Source organism: Oxyura jamaicensis, chromosome 2 (assembly GCF_011077185.1).
Source record: "Oxyura jamaicensis isolate SHBP4307 breed ruddy duck chromosome 2, BPBGC_Ojam_1.0, whole genome shotgun sequence".
Lineage (NCBI taxonomy): Eukaryota > Metazoa > Chordata > Aves > Anseriformes > Anatidae > Oxyura > Oxyura jamaicensis.
In genome coordinates this window covers 119,432,873-119,456,799 of record NC_048894.1, presented here as the reverse complement: position 1 = coordinate 119,456,799, position 23,927 = coordinate 119,432,873, and the positions used below count along the sequence as shown (strand labels likewise).

Genomic DNA, 23,927 nt, shown 5'->3' with positions numbered 1-23,927 from the left:
CAACCAAGACCTTAAGAAGACTAACATGTGCCTCTTAGCCACCACTTCACAACTTCCGTCCATGGCTAGATGGCCATGAAGCTGGTAAACCACAGAAATGGACCACGCTGCTCATCAATAATATGGTAAGTATAAAAATAGTCCTAAACAGTGGATCCATATACCGTATGCTTGACTTCCATAAAAACAATGATCACGACCCCAGTGAGCCAAAAGCTGTAAAATGAAAGCAGAGGCTATTTCTGTAATACAACAGTCAAGTGGAAGAGATGCGTTAGCAGAAAATAACAATATAAGGTTTAAAAAAAATAAATTGTGACTGATGTAAGATTCTGAAATCATAGCACAAGGCACAGTGGTAGCAAAAGTCAATTGCTCAAAAGGACATGGGAGGTTAAAACTACATTGGAACAGGCCACAAGAGGGCTTCATAAGTGGGGATACATCTTTTTTCTACTCACAGTGGAAAACAGGGATCCCAAGAATATATATCATTTAAACCAGAAAGCTGACACACAAGTACAGACCTGTTTCTGGATTTTCCTCAGTGGAAGCACAGAAGGAGAAAAAACAAACATGTACTGTAGTAAGTCCACTCCAGTACCTCCACAGCATTAATCTTCATCACCACTGCAGGCACTTTCTTCTCCTTTTCTATTTAGTATCTTCTTCACTATGACCGGCTTACTGCAATCTGTGACAATCTGATGCTGAGCCTATCTAACCAAGACATCTATCTACAGATTGGCCCTGGAAAACTTTAAATGCAAGTCTTCCATCAGAGGACAGGTGTAATTTTTCAAAAACGCTGTGTTGCAAACAGCAAAATAGCTGAAGAACGAGGCGCAGCATTCCTTCCTTTGAAGGAAAAATTGTCAGACTTGCTCACTTCTGTAATTAAGGATGTTATTTCCAATTCTGGGTAGAAAGTGCAACTCTGTGGCTTTCTCTGATCTTCTGTGATGCCAGTGAAGACCTATCAAGCTCTCTAGAGCCCTTTTTATTATTATTATTATTCAAAGACTGTTTTCCACTCTCTTACATCTCCCTACACAAGAAGGTGTTTATGTTGAGCTGCAAGACACAACTAGAAAGCAAGTCAAGGTGCGACTGTCAGAACATGAATCGGTTCTTCACAGATGCTAGCATGTGCAGGCACCCACTCGAAAACCATCCCGCTGCCAGCGAGCTCGCTGGGAGCTCAGATGGAAAACCTTTGGGACTTCATGTCTCTGGTCCACACCCATAATCCAGAGTTTCAGAGCAACTCTCAGATCCCAGAACTGTAGACAAGAGCTGAAGATTTTCAGCACAATAAATCCCAGATGAAAACTAGCTTTGTATGCAATGGCACTGGTTATCATTTCAAGGCTAACAAGTCTGAAGACAGCCTACTAAACTTCAAGCCTTTTTAGTACAGTGTAAAATAAATTCCGACTTCAATCTTAGAAAGATTGTTAATTTAACGACTAGAAATTGTATCCATATAAAACCAACAAGTGTGACTCTCTGTACAGAACCCAGTCTCACAGTCTTCATACAAGAAACCAGAAGCATTTTGCTGGCACAGATGAAAAAGTCTCTCCAGGAAGAGAGGCTTAATTATTTAATGGAGCAAGGCAAAAAGCCCTTGTATGAATAACTCTTCAGGACTTATTCCATACAATGTTCCTGAACATGAGTGCACTTACACCTTTGGCAGCTTATAAACCCAGCAGCTGGAAGTTTGTGGGGCAGATAAGATCCCAGACCCTGCTTCCAAGACTGCTTGTGGCTTTTAGCCAGTGCTCTAATGTAAAACGTGCTAAGAATTCACATAACTAGGGTTATGAAAAATTAGTACATATGAAGACAGATGAATGCCCAACCGTAAAGCCTGGAGACTTGCACTCCTTGCTTTCTCCCCCTCCCTGACCATTAAACAAACATGCCTCTTCCAGCACACTTCTCCACCTAAAATGAGGGGGCAGTGATGATCCCCTCACAACCAGCACAGGGGCTGCTGGCAGGGAATGCTCTTAAAAAGATGGCAAATGCACATCAGGAGAACTCTGCAACATCCTGGGGACAAATCACTCACCGGTCTGCCTTCTCAAACTCTTCCCAGCCAGAACAGCAGGCATTTTCTTCACCTTCCCCTCCCAGGCCAACAGGCAAAAAATATTGCTCCATGTCCTTGAAGCACATGTCAGCATGGCATAGGAACCCCATTCAAGTCACCAGCTGTAACACCACTCCCATCAATGCTATTCAGGTGGCCATCCAGAGACTCATGCTCAGCTGGGGAGTCCCACACCAAATGGTGCCTTTTATCCCTTTATCCCAGCTGCAAATCCCCAGTGCTTCCAGGATAAGTTTCTAAAAACACAGGCATCATGATATTCAGTCTTAGATTAAAACAAACAAACAAACAAACAAAAAACACAACAGAAACCACCACCACAAAAAAAAACCTTTGACACCCTGGCACCTTAATTTATCATTGCTGACTACACACCACTTTAGTGGGTATTTATTTTTTTGGCATGAATTTATGTCAACATAAGATTAGGCACAATGCAGGCTGATGGTTACAGGTCTGAACCTAGTCTTCATGCAGTATATTTCCTAATATTATACACTGTAAAGGACAGCAAATTTTATTTTAGATCATTTGTTTCCTGCTTCCTCAAGCGGATGATGTCTCAGTGGTGAGTCTGAGAATCCCAAACATGCCAGAGGTGGAAAGGGAAGTCAATAATACTGTACTAACATAACATTAGTAACATTTTTTTTTTTTTTTTTCTCTGTGGAAATTAGGTACAAAACCATGGGAAAATAAAACCAAAAGGCAAGTGGTCAAAATTAAATGAAGTCAGAACTGGAGCTTTCAGTCACTCTCAAACATGTATTTTCTGCATGCTCTGTAATAACGTAGTATTTAGCCAAACAAGAAAGTCCCTCCATGCTCCCCAAATGTTTCCTTTAACCAGGGTCTAAAAAAGAAATTGCTTCAAAGCTAATCGGCAAATAAAACAGCCATTGATATTTTCAAAGCAAATTCCAGCTGCCTGTAGTCAAAACATAAGCAGCATAACCACAGTAAAAGGGCTGCTGGAGAAGGGAAACATGAGGAAATGTCTAAGTTGCATAAGTGTTTAACATTTACTTCTCTGTATTCATATTTATAACAAATTTATGTATGACAAAAAAGCATCGTTTCTGTACTCAGCTGCACTGCCACATGCAATTCTACCAAATCCCACCCACTAACATAAATATCCATACTTGGAAGGACCAAAGGGAAGCAATGTAAATAACTCTACACACAGGGCAGAGTTTTCATACTGACCCACCCAGCCCGTAAGTTATAGTATATGCATGCCTAACCTGCAAAATCTAATCATTTGTCTCATTTAAAGTTTTCAAGTTACCCTGAGTACTTACAACCACACCATTTATATAATTCTGTATCTGTTTCATTAAAAACAAATTGAAATAGCTCTGAAATATTGACGCTCAGAAGACTTTAGAAAGCTCATTTTCTCTTTAGACACTTACAATATAATCATTTCTTGTGAAAAATTAGTACAGTACTTCAGGAAACAGTAGCTCCTACTATTGCTTTGTATCTCAGCAATAAAATGAGACAATCACATTAAATCTATGAACACTTTTTTTCTTTAATTCTACTTTATAAGTTAGTGTAAAAATTGACTAGATTCAGAAGTCTCTACTCATTCAGCATGTGGGATTTCAATTAACGTTCACAGATCTGAGCATGCATAAAAAAGATGTCCAAAAATTATCTTTCACCTTTTGCAGTAATTACAATTTTTTTGGCCTCAGTATACATACTTCAACAGAAGAGAGCAGCTGGAGTAAGATCAGAGACTCCAAGTCTTCCATTGCATACTAAAGTATCCCACATCAAGTAAATAAAAATATGAGAGGAAGAAGTATGAAACCATGCTAACTGGGAATACATAAAATGGACTGGTGATTTTTTTAAAAAAATATATATCTGTAGAAGCTGCTGGTGGTGGAATAGATGCACAGATACACTTGAGAAGTTTGTTATGTCTAAAAAGCCCAGAACAAAAAAAGCAAAAGGAAAATGAATAAAGCACGTGTCCAAAAGAAGAAGAGGGCAACTAAATCCACACCTAAGAAGTCTCAGGAGGCAGAGAAAGAACTCCAGAAAACAAAGCACGCCTTCCAGCTGGCAGTACCTCTTCACTCACCTCATCAACTTGCAAAGCCTGCTGGAGGCAAGTCTACAAAACTTGTGATGAAAAACAAAAAAAAAGTCACTTTTGCATATATTACTTGCATCTTGCTACTACAGCTCTCAGAGGAACGTACCTGTAACTACTTACGTACAAAATTATCCATACTAGATCCTTCCATGTGCTGGCTGTACTTCTAGCAGTATGGATGTACCTTTTGTTTTTTGTGTATTTTTTTCCTTCTCCTCTTTACACAGAGAAACATTTTTAATTCACATGGTCTTCAAGGCAACCAGATGGAAAAACAGTATTGATTTCTTGTCTGAACCCCGGCAAGCCAGCACTTGGATCTAGTGAGCTAAAAAGGCAGACATCCCAACCCATGGTTAAGTACCACCGTCTGCAGCACACAGCGTTTCCTCAATGGAGGACAAAAGTAGTTACGGCTGGGGTCTGGAAATCTCTGATCTATCTTTTACGAACTAAAACCATGTTCTTAAATTAACTGGTTCCCATTTTCTCTGGGAGTTTCATTTGCATCACTTCATTGTGCATTTCTTAGGGTTCAGATAGCCTGAATCAAACCCCTCTGGGACCATAACCTCATGTCTTGGCAATGACCAACCAGCAGCGTGAAGATACCACTGGAGCTGGCCCATATCAGGGACACCGCAACCGGGGCAGAACCCACACCAAGTAGCAGAAGGAAGGCACCTCTTTTTAAGACAAGTATCACTTCCAACTTAAAAGTGTTCCCTGCTGGCAGGTGGAGTTATATACCTTGTGTTTAAAGATACTGTGAAAGAAGCTAGAGGACCTGTTCTCCACATCCCCTGACCATCAGCAGAAAGAGCCTTTGAAGAGCCTGAAGGGGTTGTACTCATGAGAACACTTGGGAATGCTTCCCAGGTTGTTTGGGGTTTTTGATTTTCTAAACATTGACGAAACTGACTGTAGCTTCCAACTGAGAAAATTAAGATAGAAACAAGGATAAGAAGCTAGAACAAAGCTAAATATAGGTATAGTTACCTGATGCTTTAGATAACTGGTGAGTCATTTGAGTACTTGCACTAGAATTAAAGCATTTGAAAATTAAAGGGTGCTGGTTCTCAATCTATAGAAGAATGGAAAGCTATATTACATGTATATCTAGGCTTCACCTTACAGACCTTAGTGCTTCTCATGATTACCCGTATTTTATGCTACAAGACAAATCCATTTTGTTCTTTACACAAAGTTCTTTGACACAAGGAGTACCATTAATTTGAAGAGACTCAAAATATTAAGCTAACGAGATATGAAGTAATCATCATCCAGGACTCTATATAAACACTTTCTTCTGCTTCCCTTAACACTGAAATTTAAAACCTTGCCTGTGACTAAAGTACGTAAGAGCACTAACTTGGCAAAGGTCATAAGCAATCATTCAAGAAAAATGTGATCTAATACTTGTAATTTGAAATTATCTTGCAATCTGACTTACAAAATAAAGAAAAAAATATCAATCGGATGAGTCAACATTTTCATTACAGGTTGCCCATCATAGCAAAAACTCAAGTGAAAGAGCATTGCAAAAGAACGTGTTCTTATAGAAATGGGTGATCAAGATGTAACTTGAAACAGTCACAAGTTAAGCACGGGGTATATAGGTTTATCCATTCCTTTGAACCTACCTGTCCTTATTAGTAGGACACCGAGGAGAAAGACAATGTAAATATAAGAAAGCTCGACAGAGGACAAAACCCCTGTAGGAATAATCCACAGGTAACAGAAAACTCCATCTAGAATTGATGTGAATATATCAAGATTGGATATGAGAATAATTAAGTTTTAATGCCAAGCAATGCTGGGCAGAGATAACTTAAATCATACTGAAGTGACTGAATAGTTTTTGGCTGAGGTCACTTATCTAAGGCTTGCTCTCTGCTTAAACAGTTCACCACGGAGTGCTTCTTATCTGTTCGTGTGACACATGAGAAAATACTTTCACTCCTTTGGAGGATTACAGCACCTAATCTAATATAAATTACAAATTGTGGCTGCAGCAGGCAGCAGCACTAAGAGAGAGTGAGTCTTTTTTATTTTTTATTTTTATTTTTAAACACTATTAAACAGATCTATGCATAAACACATCTCTTCCTTGAAAACACCTTATAGATCAGAAAATTATTTTGAAGATGTTGGCATGTTCAAACCAGGGAAGGTTGATTTAGGTAGGAGATTATGCATTTATCTAGCATAAGCATTTATGCTTATTAAATCCATTAAGAACCCTGTTATTAAGGAGTTTATTAACTACTAGGATAACAAGCTCTTCTAATGCAACGGCAGGAGGACGGGGACAATGATGAAAAATGAAGTCAACTACCAATGAGTTCAATGAAAAAATCATTTTCTATTCTTTGCATGCTACAGAATTAATACAGATCAGACAGCCTGGTACTAGGTTCTTGGGAAAAAAATAAACAGGGTTTATTTTCATTCAACACACTGTCTAAGAAACTCCAAAAAAAATCAAAACAGTTAAAAATAAACTGAGATGAAGCAAACTATTTCAACAGGCTTGAGTGGAAACATTTTGTCTTATCATACAGCAGGTAATTCTGGATGACTTACCATGATAAGCACCATGACATCAGCAGCCCTACGGAAGAATAAGGCCTATCTCAAAAAGCTACATTCAGTGGAACAATGCTACTTCTGGCAAGTTGAGCAACAGCCCCAGAACTGGCAACCACAGTTGTAAAATTGCAGGAAGTACGCTTAAGACTCCCTGTTTAACATGTATGGAGAGCTTTCCTCCTCCATGAGGCTCCTTCCAGAGCTTTCTGAGCAGCTCAATGCCCCATATTGATACAGGTCAGCACTAACCAGGGCTAAGTGAAAAATCCACGGCAGGCATTTAATGCTTGAGATTAGCAGACAAGTGATTAACATGACCTACTAGCCCCATTTTTGTTCGTGTTTTTGTTTTTTTTTTTTGGTTTTTACATCAAGTCCATTATGTGACTAATTCTTGTAGATGCAATAGTAGGGTTATGCCATCTAACGCCTTAGATCCATGAACTTTCCCACTCCGGCACAGCCCCCAAAACTTTTTGGTTTAAAAAAAATGATAATTGATTTGCCACAGAAATTCCTTTAAAATGTGTATAACGTTCACGGTGTTCAAAAAAAAAGAGGGGGGGAGGGGGAGTTAATTAGCCCTCCTTTTAAAATTCTCACAAACTCCAAAATTTTATTTTGTCTATTGCTCTTCCAGGGAAATAAAATCGTATACCTAGTATTTTAATATTGTGCTTCTGCAATCAGCATAACTGACAAATTTCATCATCTCGGAAAATGTATCCACTAAGGAAACAACATGAACTACTAGTTAGCTTGTTCATTTACTAGGGGAGTGCCATGAGTGGAAGGTTTGTGCAGCTCTTATGACAATAAATAGTACAATAGTCAAGTTGAAGAAAAAAGCTTCAGAAAAATAGAGCTTATAACTCATCCTGAATCACTTCTGCTATCAACAGTGACTAGTAGCCGGGTGCTTATCAAGCTATTGAATTTTTAAAATGAGTTCAGTTTAGTAAAAACAATCAAAAAGAAAGACAATCCACAGCCCTCTTCCCCCTCAAGTCATTTCCTCTAGAAAAACTAACTGCAGAATTTCAGGTCTCTATGAGAAGATGCACAAGCCACAGAACAGCTTCACATGGGATGTGCTCCAGCAGCGAGAACCCTGAGACACCTGGGGGGTGAGGCAAAGCTCCCGACAGGGACCCCACACAAGTGCTCCAAGGCTTTCTCACCTGTTATTGTTTTCCTCGGCACCTTGGTTTGGAGAAAACTAATGAAGTGTGGGATAAGACTTTCGTTGGGGGCAGGCTTTTTCCTCCTTTTTTGTCTTTAATTAGGTCAGAGCTCCAACACAACCAGACGGAAAAGGCTAAGACCGCAAGGTGATCCTCCTAGCACTGTGGGGCACCTGAAGATTTGAAGGCTATGTACAATGCAGGAGAAACCCAGCTGGGAAGCAGAGTTTGTTTTTTTCTTTCTACGTTTGATGAACTTCACATGACAACTCCGAGAAAATAAGAAGTACTGAACCCAGGAACTCCAGCAAGGGCCTAACTAAAGCCCATAAATACCTCAAAGAAGTGGATTGATGTTGACAAAAGCTTATGCAATCCAAATAGCAGACAGACTTTGTGCAGAGCTCCTTGGATATGACTTCAGAGCAAAGAGGCTTTCTTGTAGTGTTAGGACTCTGATTATATAACAGATGTATAGAGATACGTTTGTCATCATACTATTCACTGACCTTTCTCTGTATCACAGTGAGCTTTATACTCTTCTTTTTCCATCATCAACCTCAGGCCACATTATAGTTGACCCACATCACAGTAATATAGCTGGGTCTGAAGTCCTTCAAGGGTAAATAGGCAGACACCAAACAAAAAATCTGAAGGAAATCATTCTAGCAGGGAAAGAAAGAATCATCTTATTAGATCTTGTCCCTTCCTTCTCTCTGCTTCTTTTAGCCTTCCCTGTCCTTGTATGCTGGCCCACCTGTTGCCAAAAAGAACAGCCTGTTTTGGCTCATTCTTTACCTGTCAGAAATGCCCTGCTGGGCTCTCTTATAAACCCTCCACAGCCCGATACCCATCCTCTTCTCTGGTGTTTCTGCAACACTAAGCATGCTGCAAAGACAGCTATTCAGTGAACCCCATCTCTTTCAACTGCTTTACCTCCACAGGCTGTCCAAGCCCAACTCACTCTCCAGCTTCCTCTCTCCACCAACGTCATTGCAATGCTTTGTCCTCAGCACATTGTGGTGTCCCTCCTTCCCTCCTGTGTCACCACGTACCTGTGCTGCCATCTGCTCGCTCCCCTCTTGCCCAAAGCCTGTTCTTCCTCCTCTAAGGCCTTCCCCACACTTCCCCACAACCAACCTGCGTGCCTCAGTGCGCCCCTCACATGTGTGCCTTTACCAAGCAGCCTCCAAACGCAGCTCAGCAACCTCAGCCTCACTGTCGGCCACTTTCTACCATCACTTCCCCTCTTCCAGGGCAAGGTGTTTTTCTTCTACTACCCGTCAACATTGCCTCCCTCAATGCACAACGGCTTTGCTCCTGAAGGCCACCATATAGGTATTTTTGATAGTTCTTTGTTAGGTTTGATAATGCATGCCCTATATCCCCACCTCACGTATAACGTTTTCGAACAATTTTGACAGTAAAAATAACTAAGGGTACATGAAAAACTGGAAAGATAAACTGCAACATATACTTGCAAAACATATATTGGGCTTTACCAGTCCAGAACCCCTCCTTAGCATCAATTTTTCTAGATAAACCTACTGCACAGATGTTATCTCGAGACTCATAAAACATTTCACATGATGTCACATAGGAAATTATCGGTTCAGATGAAGACGATCACTACAGAAGGGGAGAAGAGCTTAAGCAATTTATAAATGTGACCAAAATAGTTACTACAGAAAAAAGACAAGAAACTGTTTTGAAAAGTTCCTACATCAACAAAATTATGCTGGTCCCAGTCTTTTTTCCTATTTTCATAAGACGCCTTGCTGTAAGTTAGGAGTGTGCACTGATTAGACTTTCTGACAACACAAAGCTGCAAGGAATCATCAAGATGGAGGAGGACTGAAGTACCTACTGCACTAGAAGAAACAGGTAATCTCATGAATTAGAGTAGCAGAAATTGAAGGAATCACGGTAGCATAAAGTGCAAGGTCAGGCACTTTCACAACAGTCATCAAAAACTCTGCTAAAAACCAGCATTCATCTACTGGAAATATGAAAGGAATAAAGACCATGTGCATGTCAGTCTCAGATGAGTGTAAGCTGCTGTTATGATGCAGTCTGTGATGGAGGTCTTGGGCAAAGGTTATCCCAGGAAGAGAACAGCATAATACGTGCTCAACTTTCAGTAAGCTGGAGATAGGCAATCTTTTTCTCACAGAAACAGAGTTAAAAGTACAGCAAGACATTTAAACCAGAAACAGCTGAAAAATAGAAAGCCAACAAAATTTTCAAGCCACTTCACCAACTACTCCAATACAATCGGTAGAAATACTTCAGCAGACAAACAAGAGGAGAGCTTGCACCTTTCAGAGGTGCACACCGAATGAAAACCGTGTTGCCAAGAAAACAAGATTTATTCACAAACATTTCTGCTTTCAATCAGCAAGGATACAACTCTTCGAAACACAGGCTGGAGGAAACAGCCATCCATTTTGAGGAACACAATTTTTAGTGCTCACAGACAACAGAGCTCAGTCACATATGTAACACATAATATAACGCGTTACCTGCAGTATAACCAGTATAATGAGTAAAACAGCAGTGAAATGATGCCCCAGTATTCTTTCTCATACGAGTACAGTCATATTTTTGTATCATGTAACATAGCTGCAACACAGTGCAAGAAAAGCTCAGGCCAGCAGAGGGAGGCAGCTGCTCTCCAGGACACGCATCCTTCACGTTCCCGATGCACAGTAGGAAGCCGACGAGTTTGTTTTTGTGGAAGTGAACTCACCCCTCAGCCATTGTGTAAATGTGGCTTTAAATCAAGCTGTAATTAGATTTTGCTGTATTTAACAAAACCCCTCTTGTTGCTCCTCTTTTCCAACTCTAGACAGGAAATAAATGCATTCGTGAAAGAAAAAAGGGAAAAAAACAGTTTATGCTTCTTCCCTGAGCATGTTCTGGCATGCATACAAAAGTAAGTACAAAACATAAAACACTAAACTCAACAGGATACTTGGTCTTCACATTACACAGGAACACAAAGACCTCTTGCGTTGGTCCACTCTTAAGCTTCAGCTTCTTTTTATCAATATTCTCCTTCACCACATTAACCTTGTTAAAAGATACTAACAGTCAAACACTTGGAGTCAAGCTTTTCGTCATAAATTTAATTAACTTGGCAGAAAATCGAAGTGGAAATCTTCTGCTAAAAACTCAGGCAAAATAAGACTGCCACGTATTCATTTTAGGATGGATCTTTTCTTTCCCTTTTATTTTAACTATTTTGGTCACAGCACTCCTGTTTTTAACCAAACAGCTTTATTTCCATCACAGTTGTGCAGGCTGATACCCCTAAAATTTAACTATGTTAAATCAAATCCATGTTAGTGCAATACACGTTGCACAAGCTGGTTTTGTTTTGTTGATTGGAGTTCCTTATGGTCTAAACTGTGTATTTCCACTGCAGTTTACATTGCCATAGCAGTAAGTGCATAGCAAATGAAGTTGAGTTTACTCAGAATAATGAAAAGTTTAGATAGCTTTTTTTTTTGGTTTTGACTCCAAAGCTCTCAAACTAATTTATGGTGGTGTTTGCAGCAGTGGATACAATGGCAAACTGGTGCAAGCAAGTCAAGAGGACATGCCCAAGGCCATGCAGCAAGTTAGCTGTTAAACAAAGAACAAAAAGTTTCTGCTCTTAATCTAGACCCAAGAAAGCTTCTTCCCCTGTGAGTCAAAACCTACTGATAACTATCTGGTCTTTGAAAAGTTTTAGATTCCTTAGAAGAAAGGAAAAAAGACCAAATGCTAATGACTGACTTACATGCATACAAAGGATACTTAGGACTTATTTACAGAAGTTACTCATTTTTAGGACAACTGGAAAAGCATGCATCTTCAAAACAAACTGATTTCGAGAACATGTGCTCTAATGCTCTAATTCTCTACAAACCTTCTCTTACGCTGAAAGTTTTAAGAAAGCTGGGGCAGGTTTAGAGAACTCAAACAATAACTTCATTCTGAAATCAGAAATTATCTTCATGCATCTAATTTTGAAAAACACCAGGTCCAGGGAGTTTGTTGAGTGTCAGAATAATTTTCCTTTCTAAACAAAATGAGGCTTGGAGAAAGCAGTTAAGATGGTTAAGTATATGGAGATAATATGACAAGAGTCTAAAAATAGAATGAATAAGGTAAAAAGCTGTATTCAATTATTAAAGATAGCTACTTGTATGCATTTAGATTTGTACGGATGTATTTTAGAACAAACTACAACTTTAAAGTGGAAATCTTTATCACAGGAAGTTGGTAAGACCAAGATTTTTGCAAGATTCCAAGAGCTATATATCCCTACAGCAATTATATTATTGAACACATTATTTATAGAACAGTTACTAAACTGATTGTTTGAAGTTTCATCTCCAAACAAAAAAAGATCAAGGTAAATATTGGGAACAGATTATCCTCCTATACCTGCAGGAGGACTCTTACATTTGTTTTTGAAAACCTGATTCTAGCTCTTCCTGGAGACAGGAACATGAAGTTTGATTCAGTCTTACTGCAAACTGACAATTCAGAACTTAATCTTACATGCACAGAAATTCTGCTTCTGAAACTGTAAATGAGCTGTAAAAATGCTCACAAGAATTTCGGATTCTAATCTTTACTGTATCTCTACTTTTATAAAACAAGTTAAAATGAAACATTCCACATCAAAGAAATGTAAGTTTGCTGTTGCCAAACAGACTAGGTGGACACGTGTTTTCACCTTCTTTGACCCACAAAAAGCAAGAGCTTTTTTTTTTTTCACCTGGAAGTCTGTAAATTGGCACAGAAGGGCAATAATCCACAACTGCATGAAACACCATTAATATTAATGTCTTCCAAGCCAACTTTTCAGAAAAAAAAATATGGGGAGAAATCCAATAAGGCACATCGCCAATGGTATGGGGCCATAACAAGGAAAGGGAAGTTTCTATACGAGCTCCTAAAGTGGAAGCATACAATAGGATTAGCCTTATCTTATTTAAGTTTCTTAACAACAGGTCTGCATCCTCCAGACAGTTTTCTGTTTGCAGGAGGACTTAGATTCTGAGTAGGAGTCACTCTTACAATGAAGCAGCAATAGCTATGCTTGGCAGAGCTGAAAGCATGAGGACAACATCAACAGCAAGAACGGTGATTCACGTTTGACTTCAGAGAAAAAACAAAATTTCAGGCTAGATAAAAATTCTTTTTCCATACTCAAAGCAGCTTAAAGACTACCATTTTTATAGGTCATGCCCTGTACTTTTTGCCTGCTTTTTGATTCATATGTAGGATGGTAAGATTATAAAGTGGCTTCCACCATGGCATTTCAATTCAGATTATTCTCTACATAATAATAATTACTGCTTTTCTTCTCATCACTTACATACTGTTTTGCTAGTCTGAGAATGTTTTGTATTTATTCATTTCTGAAAAGGTTTTTTAATCCCTTCAAAGTACCAGAGTCCTAAGCGGAGCTAATCTCATGCTCCATGAACTTTAGTGCAAATGCTATAAGCATTTTTTTTTCCTTAACAACTTCATTTTATAAGGGAATACAGCGCTACTACTGTAACCAAGCAAAGCAAATATGCTGCAGTAAATGTAAACTTTATTCAAAGTGCAGCTTTAAAAGTGTTATGGCATATTTCAGCCTGGACTGCCAGAGTTAGTACAGGGGAAAAGGCAAAACGAGAACTAAATGACAGACCTTTCATGTCAGCATGAATTTTAGAACAGTTAAACCGGAAACTTATGGACTAAACATACTGCCAAAATGTGTCAACCTGCTTGTTGAAGCCAACTGCATTTTAGTTGCAAATGGATAGTTTAAGCAGAATTGGTTGAAAATTCTTGGAAAAAGGAAAAGGAGGGTTTGGAAGGGTGGGAGGAATTATGCCTCTTCTTCTCAAGATTCACGTGTTGCTCCTTATAACACTATTTTTAAAGAGTATTGGTGGGCAAAAACCCTGGTAATTTGATATTCTGTAACACAAGACAAAATTTGCAGAAGAGCAGCCAGGGAGAACTTTATGACTGAACAAACACTGAAGATCCAGCTTTGTCACAGTGATTAAGTAAGGTTAATACTGAGGCATTTTGTCGGTCTTCAGGAAGCATTTCAGAAAATAAATTTAGGCTGTTCAAAATTTCTTGGTAATATCTGATATCCAGAAGTCTCTGTTATGTCTAAGCAAGCAGATACTGGATATAAGCTGTCCTTATGTTTATACAAAACATAATAATCACACTGTCTCTGTATGCTCCTCCATACTACTGTCAAAAAAAAAAAAACTACTTCATAGCAAATATATGTTCAATATGTCTTTAAAATTCAGTATTTACACCAGAACTGCTCTGTTTTTCAAAGTTTACAGGAATGTTTAAAATTGTACTGAAATTCAGACCTATAGATCTGATGTTTTCACTGTTTCCTCTAGATAAGCATAATCCAATTTATAAATTTTAAGGATTTATGTACTTCTACTAAGTCTTGTGTGGCAGCCTTTTCAAAGAAAAAAACAACTATCAGCAACAGTGCTGTCCATCTTAATTGTATTCATTATCACATTCTCCATCCTCTCAAGAAAAAAATAAATTCCAAAAAACAGCCCAAGACTCCTGTACAATTCCAATCCCCATCTTCCTCTTCACTGCCATGCACCCTGAGCCAGCCCAGAAAGAAGGGCCTCAAGCCTACCTGTCATCTTTGGCTGCTCTAGGGAAGGTCTACGTAAATCACCTGGCTCAATTCCTCTGTAGCATCCCCTCATGCTATTTACTCACCATGAGAGTGATAACTATATGGGAGAGAAAAATGATTAGAGAATTGAAACCTGCATTAAAGTTACTACAGAAATTGAATTAGAAACAAGCAAACAAACAAGAAGTACTCTGGAAACAAGTATCTAGTCATGATTCTCCTTCTGGTAGTTATCACGACCACAGGGACCACCAGCAAGGGCCTTCCATACGTAATACGCACACCGCTAGGGGAAAAAAGCACCGCCAGGGACTCTGTCCTAAGGGCTATTTTAGAAAATAATTTCTGCCAGAAGTAAAATGCTTAAACAAGACTGAAACCCCACTGGGGAAGAAAATAAGGGAAAACATCAACTGCCTCTTATAGGACAGAGTTTATTTAAAGTCCAAGCAGAATCAGTGAGGGCAGAGGGGAACAGAAAAGGAAATAAAGGCATAAAAGTTGTTTACTATGAAAATCTGCACTGCTTGTTTCACTTCTTCAGGGAAAAAAAAAATCTATTGTAAGAACATTTTTGGACTGAGCCAAAACAGTGTTGCATTTTGCCTCCTCTGGCAGGAAAAAAAAAAAAAGCATTTAATGATCAGAGCTTCTTCTGTACTAAGTGGAAAATTATGCTACCCCTTAACACTTCATTTGAATGAAGGTCTGCTTTTTGGTTTTGCCTTTTTTGTGTGGAAAAAGGCCCCACAGACAGGCACACATTGGCACACATTGCATATACACAGAGCTGTACTTTAATTCAGGAAATGCAAAAATAACTGAACAATTTGAAAAAAAAATCATAAGCAGACTGGGTTTGCTATTTTGAAATTCCAATCTAGCGTTAATGGCAGTAAATCAGAGAAAAAGCTATGAATAAAATCCAACGCCATAATATCTCAGAGATACAGCGATGCCTGAATAAATCAAAATCATCAGTTCTGGTTTGTGGTACAGAAGTTTACATTCGAATGCAGCTGGATTGCAGTCAACTAGCCAGCTCCCATAACAGCACCTTCAAGCTGTATTGATTTCTACAGAAGGAAAGGCACCATAAATCTGCTGGAACAGCATTGCGTCATCCTCTTGGTTGGCTTTAAGAAGTAAATTAAATGTTTTCCATTAGTATGGTAAAGAAGCTATACAATTTTGTTTTTATTTCGGATACGGTCTCAAGTTACGGAACACTTGAGCTAGCTCTGCGGCAAGGACTACATGTTTCACGTTTGTAAAGCCAGCAATTCATGCTTATGTGAAACCAGATGTGTATACTGCACGGTTCCCAGGGCCGTGGATTATTTTAAAATATGTTGTTGTCGATTAAAAAGGAGAATCCGCTTCTCAGTAAATCACGGAGCACGCTGAAAGAAAAACAACATGTTCTTGCAGAGAAGAGAGGAGAGGGGGAGAACAAAGGGGTGGGAGCAGAGGAAAACTTGGAGGAAAAAACAGCAGTGCTGTAGTGTAACAAAGGGTAACACAGTTCTGAGAAGCAATAAGCATAATATTACTTGAGGTAACAAGAACTCCTTGATCAATTATTCATATAATTTACACCAACAGCTGCATCAATGGAAAAAAACAGGGGAAACAGAAAATCTTCCCAGCTGGAAAGTGTCCTTGATTTTCACCAGAACATTTGGCTATCTCCTATCATGTGTTTCTGGTTAGCAACACACCCCTCCAACAAAGGGAAACAAGAGGGACAGACAGAACAAACTGATTCGCTGGAGGTAGTAACAGCCTTCAAGGCTGCGTTTCAGTCTGTGCATCACCGAGAGCTTACGGCACTTTACACTTCTGCACATGAATCATCACCACCGCCACCCCGCTTAAGTACATTCATGTACCCCGTACCATTATGTAAATACCTTCCGTGAGTCCTTACGCTCTCAAATGTGTAAAACTGCACTTTTTACGTAACCTTCAGAAGAAACACTGCCTTTTTTTTTTTTTTAGTTCACTGTTATCTCATCTTCTATTGTTTCATGTCATCCTACGGTACATGTAACAAAGGGAAACGTTAAGTAGAGGAATATTTCAGGTTTGGGTTTTTTTACCCTCCCATTTGAAATCACTGTATAGTTATCATAGTTTTTTATGTTCTGTCAAGGTTTCAATACAATATCCTCAGCTGTTCAAGATGACCTTGCTGGTAGACTGAAGAAGCTCAGTGAAATTGAACTTAAAGCTGCAAGAAGCAGAGAGAAAGGCATAAGAAAGGGCTCAGCTGGCCTCACCAAGCTTGGTGGTCTTATTGCCAGGCACGTACAACATATCTCATGAGGGAAGGTTATGGGGTGAAATGCTGACTGTACTAATGGGAAAACTCACGCTGAGTTTGGTTTTATTCCATTAGCATTAGGATGATGAACTTTGGTCTAGTTCAGAGCCCTAGTTCAGAAAAAGATCAATGAAGGATTAACAAGTAAAATCTGCAATTCTTCTCAAACGAATCAAGGAATATTCATTTATGGAACCTTCCAACTATGAAGTTAACACCTTGCATAACATATTTTAAAACTGCAGAAGTTGGAAGACCTTTAGAAAGACCTACGTTTAATTTTGAAGAATCCTGTGGAAAGTGTTTCTACTACCTTTTTTTTTTTTTTTCAACCAACCTTCTACATAGAGTTCAATTAATCTCATCAGTATAAAGAAAAGACTCTGCATGCATCATCGTCACATTCAAGATCCTGGCTATCCAATAAAACCATAATATAGTCAAATCTCCCAAAGTTCCTGGGTCTGTACTACTATCAATATATTCAACCAAGTTCTTGGGATCGCATTTTGTCTTCACCCATAAGCATTTGCCCTTTACAAGCAAGAATGAGTTCTAGATGACCAAATGAAGAAATAATTATAGTGCTGGTAAGCAGAAATTCATCACATGCAAACCTCATTCTTCTGTTGTTGCTGGAGACATCTGAAAGTGCTTCCATATTTTTGTGGCCACTCAAAGTAAGTTCCAAATGCAGCAATTAAATTAAAGAGGGATACATTTCTAAAAACTGAGCACACTGTAGAGCTCTGGAAGTCTGTTCCTTTTCAACATCAAACCACAGATAAATCTTTCTACTAATATTATAAGGAATTATTTCTGTTTCTAACCTACAATGCACTATGTTGTTGTTTCCACCAGCCCCCAGCATTTGCTATGACAACATACATACCAAGCAACAATCCACATAAGAAGGAAAATGCTCAGAGATGCATTGGTTTGCTTACTTAGTAAGGAGGGGAGAAAAATATCCTTTTCTTGCAAATCACATCAGCCACTTCAGTTTGCTTGAAAAATGTATCTCTTTACCTTGATGTAAAATTTCTGAGCTCCTGCTAAATCTGCCTGGTCTGCTTGGTGGTCTTCACCTTTAGCAGAGGTCTTCCAGGGAAGGCAGGTCTGTTCACCCTGGAGCTCCCGGCGGCTCCTTGCAGCAGTGCCTGGTGACACAGCAACAGAGAAAGAAGGCTTTTAGCATCATCATCATGTCATCAAAGCCAGTTTTAGGGCAGCCAACAAGTGTCCTCTTAGGTTCAATCCACTGGCTTAAACAAAAAAAGCATATACTCCAGAAATTACAAGTTTTTTTTTTATTTTTTCCTTTTTATTTGGGGGGGGAGGTTGGGGAGAAGGCTACAAAGAGGTGGCTAGTGATACCAGATGGGCACGCAGCCAGCTGCAGATGTTCTCTCTCATTTCTAAGTCCCAACAGCAGAATCTCCAAGCTCTGCAATTGTAACAACCTACGGGCATGTATAAATTCTCAGCTTCTCATGCCATGATTTTCCCACACTGGAACTGCTCAGAGACACGCTTCAGGAATGGTTCAGAGCAATGAGCACAAGTGGTGAGACATCTTCTCGGGGGAATCACTGAGTGCTGTGCTGCTGCAGGCAAGAAATCCAGCCTGCCCACCACCTTACCTCCTTGCCCATGACTTCCACCCAGCTGAGGGAGCAGCCCTTGTTAAATACATACTCCAACACACTTCATTTCACTCAGAAAAAATAAAAATAATAATAATAAAAAAAATCAAAGTCCTCCATCTTGATCATCACACAGGAAGAATAACAGACTGCCTTCCTCAAATGAATGTTTATTAAAAGCTGTTTCTTATATGCAAAACAGCCAGACAAAATTTATGAGGTACAGGATATGACCTAAATCTGTTTAGGTTTATGTTCTTTTTCCTCAACATGCCACTTGAGGTAAGACTAGCTCTAACTGTAACACACTTAAAAAAGAAGCACTGAAGCACCTGAATTTTCTGGAGTTTGGATTTATTTCACAGTTATGTGCTCAGGCACCTTTACTGGCACAGCAGATGGCACAGCAGCTTCTTTTAATCAAGTATCTCAGAGCTTCTCCAAATGACGTGAGTTTTCCAAACACTGGTATTCACAGCAATCAGGCCTGCAATCAGGCTGCAGTTACGATGAAGCAAAGAATTCCTTTCCTAAAAATGTCAGAAATATTTGTAGAAACTATTTAAGCACAAATCCAAAGAAAGAGTCATCTCACAGTCAACAACAAAAAAAAAAGCAGCAGCAATATTTGCCAGTCAATTACTTCATGTTTCCCAAGCGCAGTATTTGGGAAATCTGCCTGAGTTTGGGTCTTGATATTCGTACACCTAAGAAGAGGGCTTAGGGGTTATTTACTTGCAAGCATCTCTGCGTTGGGCAGGTGGATGGGACCTAGCACAATTTGCCTTGAAGATTTGCTGCCATCGAAACAGCAGTGCAATAGAACTGAGCAAAAACAAAAGGGAGTTCAGGGACAGATGGGTACCTTCTGGAAGTGCTTATAAATTAGAAGAAATAAGACAAACACGAAGGCATGAGCATCATTATGGCTACTCAGTTATTGTGTGGCTGCTGTAGTTTTGTTATTCTGGTATTTGGTAAGAGAAAAAAAAAATAAATGTATTTTAAGATCTTAAAAGAGATGATATGAGAGGGGGAGGGGGGAAGTTTCCCAAGCTTGTCTTGTCTAGTCCAACAAATCCCAAATAAAGATTATTAAAAACACACTCCTATTTCATTATTACAAATTATTCCGATAGCCCAAGCTACGATATTTCAAGCAGTAGCTCTGAACTGACATTGTAGAGTCCCAAAACTGAAGCAACTTTGCAGGGAAAAGGACAGAGCAGCTCATAGTCTAAGATCCACATAAGTTCATATTTGACTTATGGTGAATAAAGAGGGGAAGAAAGAGGGAGCACATCCTTACTTTCACAGGTAGTGAATCTGCTCCAGCCATGTTTTTTGACCAACAACTCAAGCAAGTTCAAGTACGCTTGCTTTTACCTCCAAGTCAAGAGACAGCTATTACACCTACCAAGTGGTCTTGGCAGGACAGAAGACACCTCCAAAATCCCTAGGAGGCACTGCTTAAAAGAAATCCCTTACAAAATTTAAAGAAAAAAAGTTTGTCTTGTTGTGTAGAGAAATACTCAGCTTCACAGATGAATTCCCCCATTCCTGTCCTGCTGAAGTCAGAGCTCCTTGCTTTCTGCCTCTCCAGCAAGTGATGGTCTCTGTGTCAGATTCTGCAACGAATATGGGTTGCAGCTCCCAGTTTACATCTGTTGCTGGTAATGTTACAGTCTCCTGCAGAAAATACACATCCTATTTAAAATATATTAATTTTTTAAAGAGTAAGTTATGGTATGAGTGCAAGCATGTGCATGCACACACACAGATAAATTCAAAAAGTATCTCCAGAGTTATCAGTCAACAGCTTCTGAGATGCTCAGAATTGCACTAAGGAATATTTTTTATGAAATTTGTTTTGTATTTATAGACTGCATCTCAAGTTTCAGCCTTCAGCCAACAAGCTGGAGCCTTTCATGACACATGCTGTTTCCTGCTTCACTGTCCAATATCAACAAGTTTTTGGACTTCCTTTCTAAAAAGGAATTTTCAACCTCATTTGCTATGTTCCTCTCTTCTTTCGTTCTCTTGCTAAGTATGAAATCAAAGTTTCAGTACTTACAAAAATACACATCTCAAGAAGAGAAGCCAAACCTAATTCAGAAGGATCCGTGAATGAATGAATGGACTTCTTATTCGACCAATCCCAAAGGCACCTACTTAAACCTTCAAACTTCACTTGAGTCTACCCTGAGGTTTCCATAATCCAAACTAAAGGCTTTAAAAATGTAGGATTTATTAACAAAAGAATAAGTTGACACGGGAACTCAACAGCAGGCGATTAAACATTTGATAACTTGATGCTTTGATGAGGCGTTACCTTAATCACTGTCACTGGGGAGAAAGTGAAGTCAAGAAACTGAAACTAGGCAGCTGGAAATATCTAGCTACTCAGATGAATCAGATACACTTTCTATGCCAAAAGAGTTATCAATGCCTTCTGCACCCAAACAGAACACAGATCCTTAGGAGAATAACGTTATTTAACAATGCAGATGAAGTAAAGGAGACCTCCGCCATACCCATAACTAGAAACAAGGAAACATTTGCCAGCGGGTTTTATGCCAGAAAGATTCAGTCTGTTTAACATATATTCTAAATTTTCACAGGCAGGAGTGCTGAGTCACTACTCTTTACATCTCTTAAGGTTTTGGATAAAAAGCTCAGATCAAACATAAATTAGAAAGTGTAGTCAATTTACTGAACATAATTTTCAGAAACGTTCATTAGCAGAGTTTAGTTAGGAAGGGGCCACATCCACTGATTTTGGCAGTTCCTACTCCTGGAGACAGATGTGTTTTCATAAAAAAACATCACAAAACCGTAATCTGCTCAACTATACACAGCATTAAACCACCAAAAAGATGGAGAAATCAGACTGAAGAAATCCAGAGAAATGAGAAGCCAGGCTTTCCATAAGCGATGATAACTTCTTTGTACTTCCCACAGTAACACGGTATTGCTTTAGACTACCTGTGCTGGCAAATACACGCAGAAACATCTTGGATGTAGGAGGTTACACTTCTGAGCTGGGAAACTTGACTTTCGTATTTTCTGACTTTATACACAGCTGGAAAAAATCACCTCACTGAAGACCAAGGATGGTAAGTTTCATCCCAAAGTAAGACACCCACGATCTAAAAGCCTTACTCTCCTCTCCATAGGAAGTCTGACAAAAAAAAAAAAAAAAAGCTAATTTTCTGGAGCAAGAGTTGTATCAACTGGAAGGCAGCAACTTCTTCACAGGTCTGACAGTTTCACAACCACTATGCTTGTAGCTGCAAGCATCTCGCTACAAGGCTCTAGATCAGCGCAGCCACTATATACCGTCAGGGGAAGTTGGAGTGCACTCCCAGAAACAGGAGGTACATTAATCTCCCAAATGTTAATTACACTGTCAGGAAGCTTTAGTGAGAAGCAGATTACCAAGTCCAGCACACTAATTTTTCATTTGCTGGTGTGTATGTACGCACATTTGAAAAATAGATTTAATCAAAGAAGAGACAAAAAGCAGAGTTTAGTTTAACTTAGGTTCGTTTCTTACCCATGTTCTCAGATACTCTCGTTTCTAATCTTACAACAGGGTTTCATTTAGGATCTGCAGTTACAGATTGAGCATTCTCTGTCTGTGGAAATGCACACATCGGGTATAGACAAGCTGTCATTTGACAATCAGCATGTCCTGTTGCACCATTTATCAGTAAAACAAAACAGAACAGAGTCCTTAATGCAGTCATATGGCTGCTAACAAAACTCAGAGCTTCCGACCTTCCAGCCTTCCTCCCTGGATTTCTTTTAAAGTTAACTTCTTATGAAGTTAAAGGATAAAATACACATTTATTCTAACAACTTTTTAATGGGAAGTCCAGCATTTTCCTGGAATGAATCATGAACAGTCATGAAAATTTAATAGAAGAAAAAAAGCACACAGATAAACAGGTTTTCTGGCCAGTGTGTTACCTGGTCCTGCAGGGTGTTTTTTCCTCCTAGAATTAAAAAATGAGTGAACACAAGTATAGACTTTACATTAGAAGAATTCAGGGTTCTTAAGCATTAGTGGGCAGCCAAGAAAAACACAACTCCAAATGAGGAGGACGAGATATAGTGTCTCTTGAAGAAGAAATCGCCTTGGATGGCAATGGACGAACGCGGCAGAGCACATTACTCGCAGGGAGACTGCAACACTGGAGCAAAGCATCCACACAGGGCTGGATGGAACTGGAGGGTTTCCATCCTGTGACTCAAACTGAGCAAATTAACAACAACAAAAAAAATTACAGGCAGATTTGGATCTGGTAAAACAAGCAGCTGGGGCAGGCAGCTATCAAAGAGGATGGACACAACTGTCATGGTGAACCATTCCTCCAAGAAATGCCACTGACAAGCAGCAGCTGATTGAAAATACTCCTCCCAAGCTGAACACACAAACAATTCAAGAGGCACTGACTAAAAAACACAACTGTGAATATATAAACTGAGTTTATATGCCGATGCACATCTCCTACTGTTTTTCAGACTCTGAATATTCACCTCTAGTAAAGAGGCTCAAGAAGAAAGCCTGCATACTTATGAATGCTCTTGCATTTGGTGACAATGGGCAAGCTAAGAGTTCAAAGGAAGGAGGTGAAATGGTTAAAAAAACACTAGGTATAAGATGAAAGCAAGTATAATGATTCAAGTGACAACAGAAGAACAGAAGATAGACTTAAGGAGTGGACCAGAATGCCAAATTATCTAAGTAAACGTTGATACAAAATTGATTCAAAACAATCAAATTTCTTACTTTTTTTCCTTGTAAAAGGAAACAGAAAGATACCACGCTGCCTTATTACTATAAACGTTACTGAGAAATTAAGGCAAAAGAGGAGATCCTTCCTAATAGTTTCTGTTGATTTCTACAGTAATTAAAAAAAAATCCACCCCTAAATTGCACTCCTACAAAGGATAATACAGCTGCAACATTAAAGTAATTAGAGTTACTCTTTCAGAGATACTAATATGTATGCCAATGAGATTCATGACTTACGGGGTCTTGAAAACGGTTTGAGATTTGGACACAGCCCCAGCAATTTCCGTCTATAAAAAACAGCATACCCTCTTGAGTCCTTATCAATCATTCTGGGACCATACACTATATTAAGGAGTTATGGCCAAAACAAAGATTTCTGAATGATATCCTGGGTGATATCCTGAAATAAATCAAATTCTGAACTATCTTCACTTTCACGTAAATAGAAG

At 39.1% G+C, this 23,927-nt stretch overlaps 1 protein-coding gene across 3 annotated transcripts in view; it reads right to left on the bottom strand.

Moving 5' to 3' along the window:
- Positions 1-23,927, bottom strand: part of FAM110B (family with sequence similarity 110 member B) — a 109,709-nt gene that overhangs the window by 63,003 nt on the left and 22,779 nt on the right. For 2 of the 3 annotated variants that reach the window (XM_035317945.1, XM_035317946.1), the window contains exon 2: positions 18,061-18,191. The exons of the other annotated variant lie outside the window; for it this stretch is intronic. The gene's annotated coding sequence lies outside the window, so the exon portion shown is untranslated. The remainder of the gene's footprint in view (positions 1-18,060; positions 18,192-23,927) is intronic. 3 annotated transcript variants of the gene reach the window in all.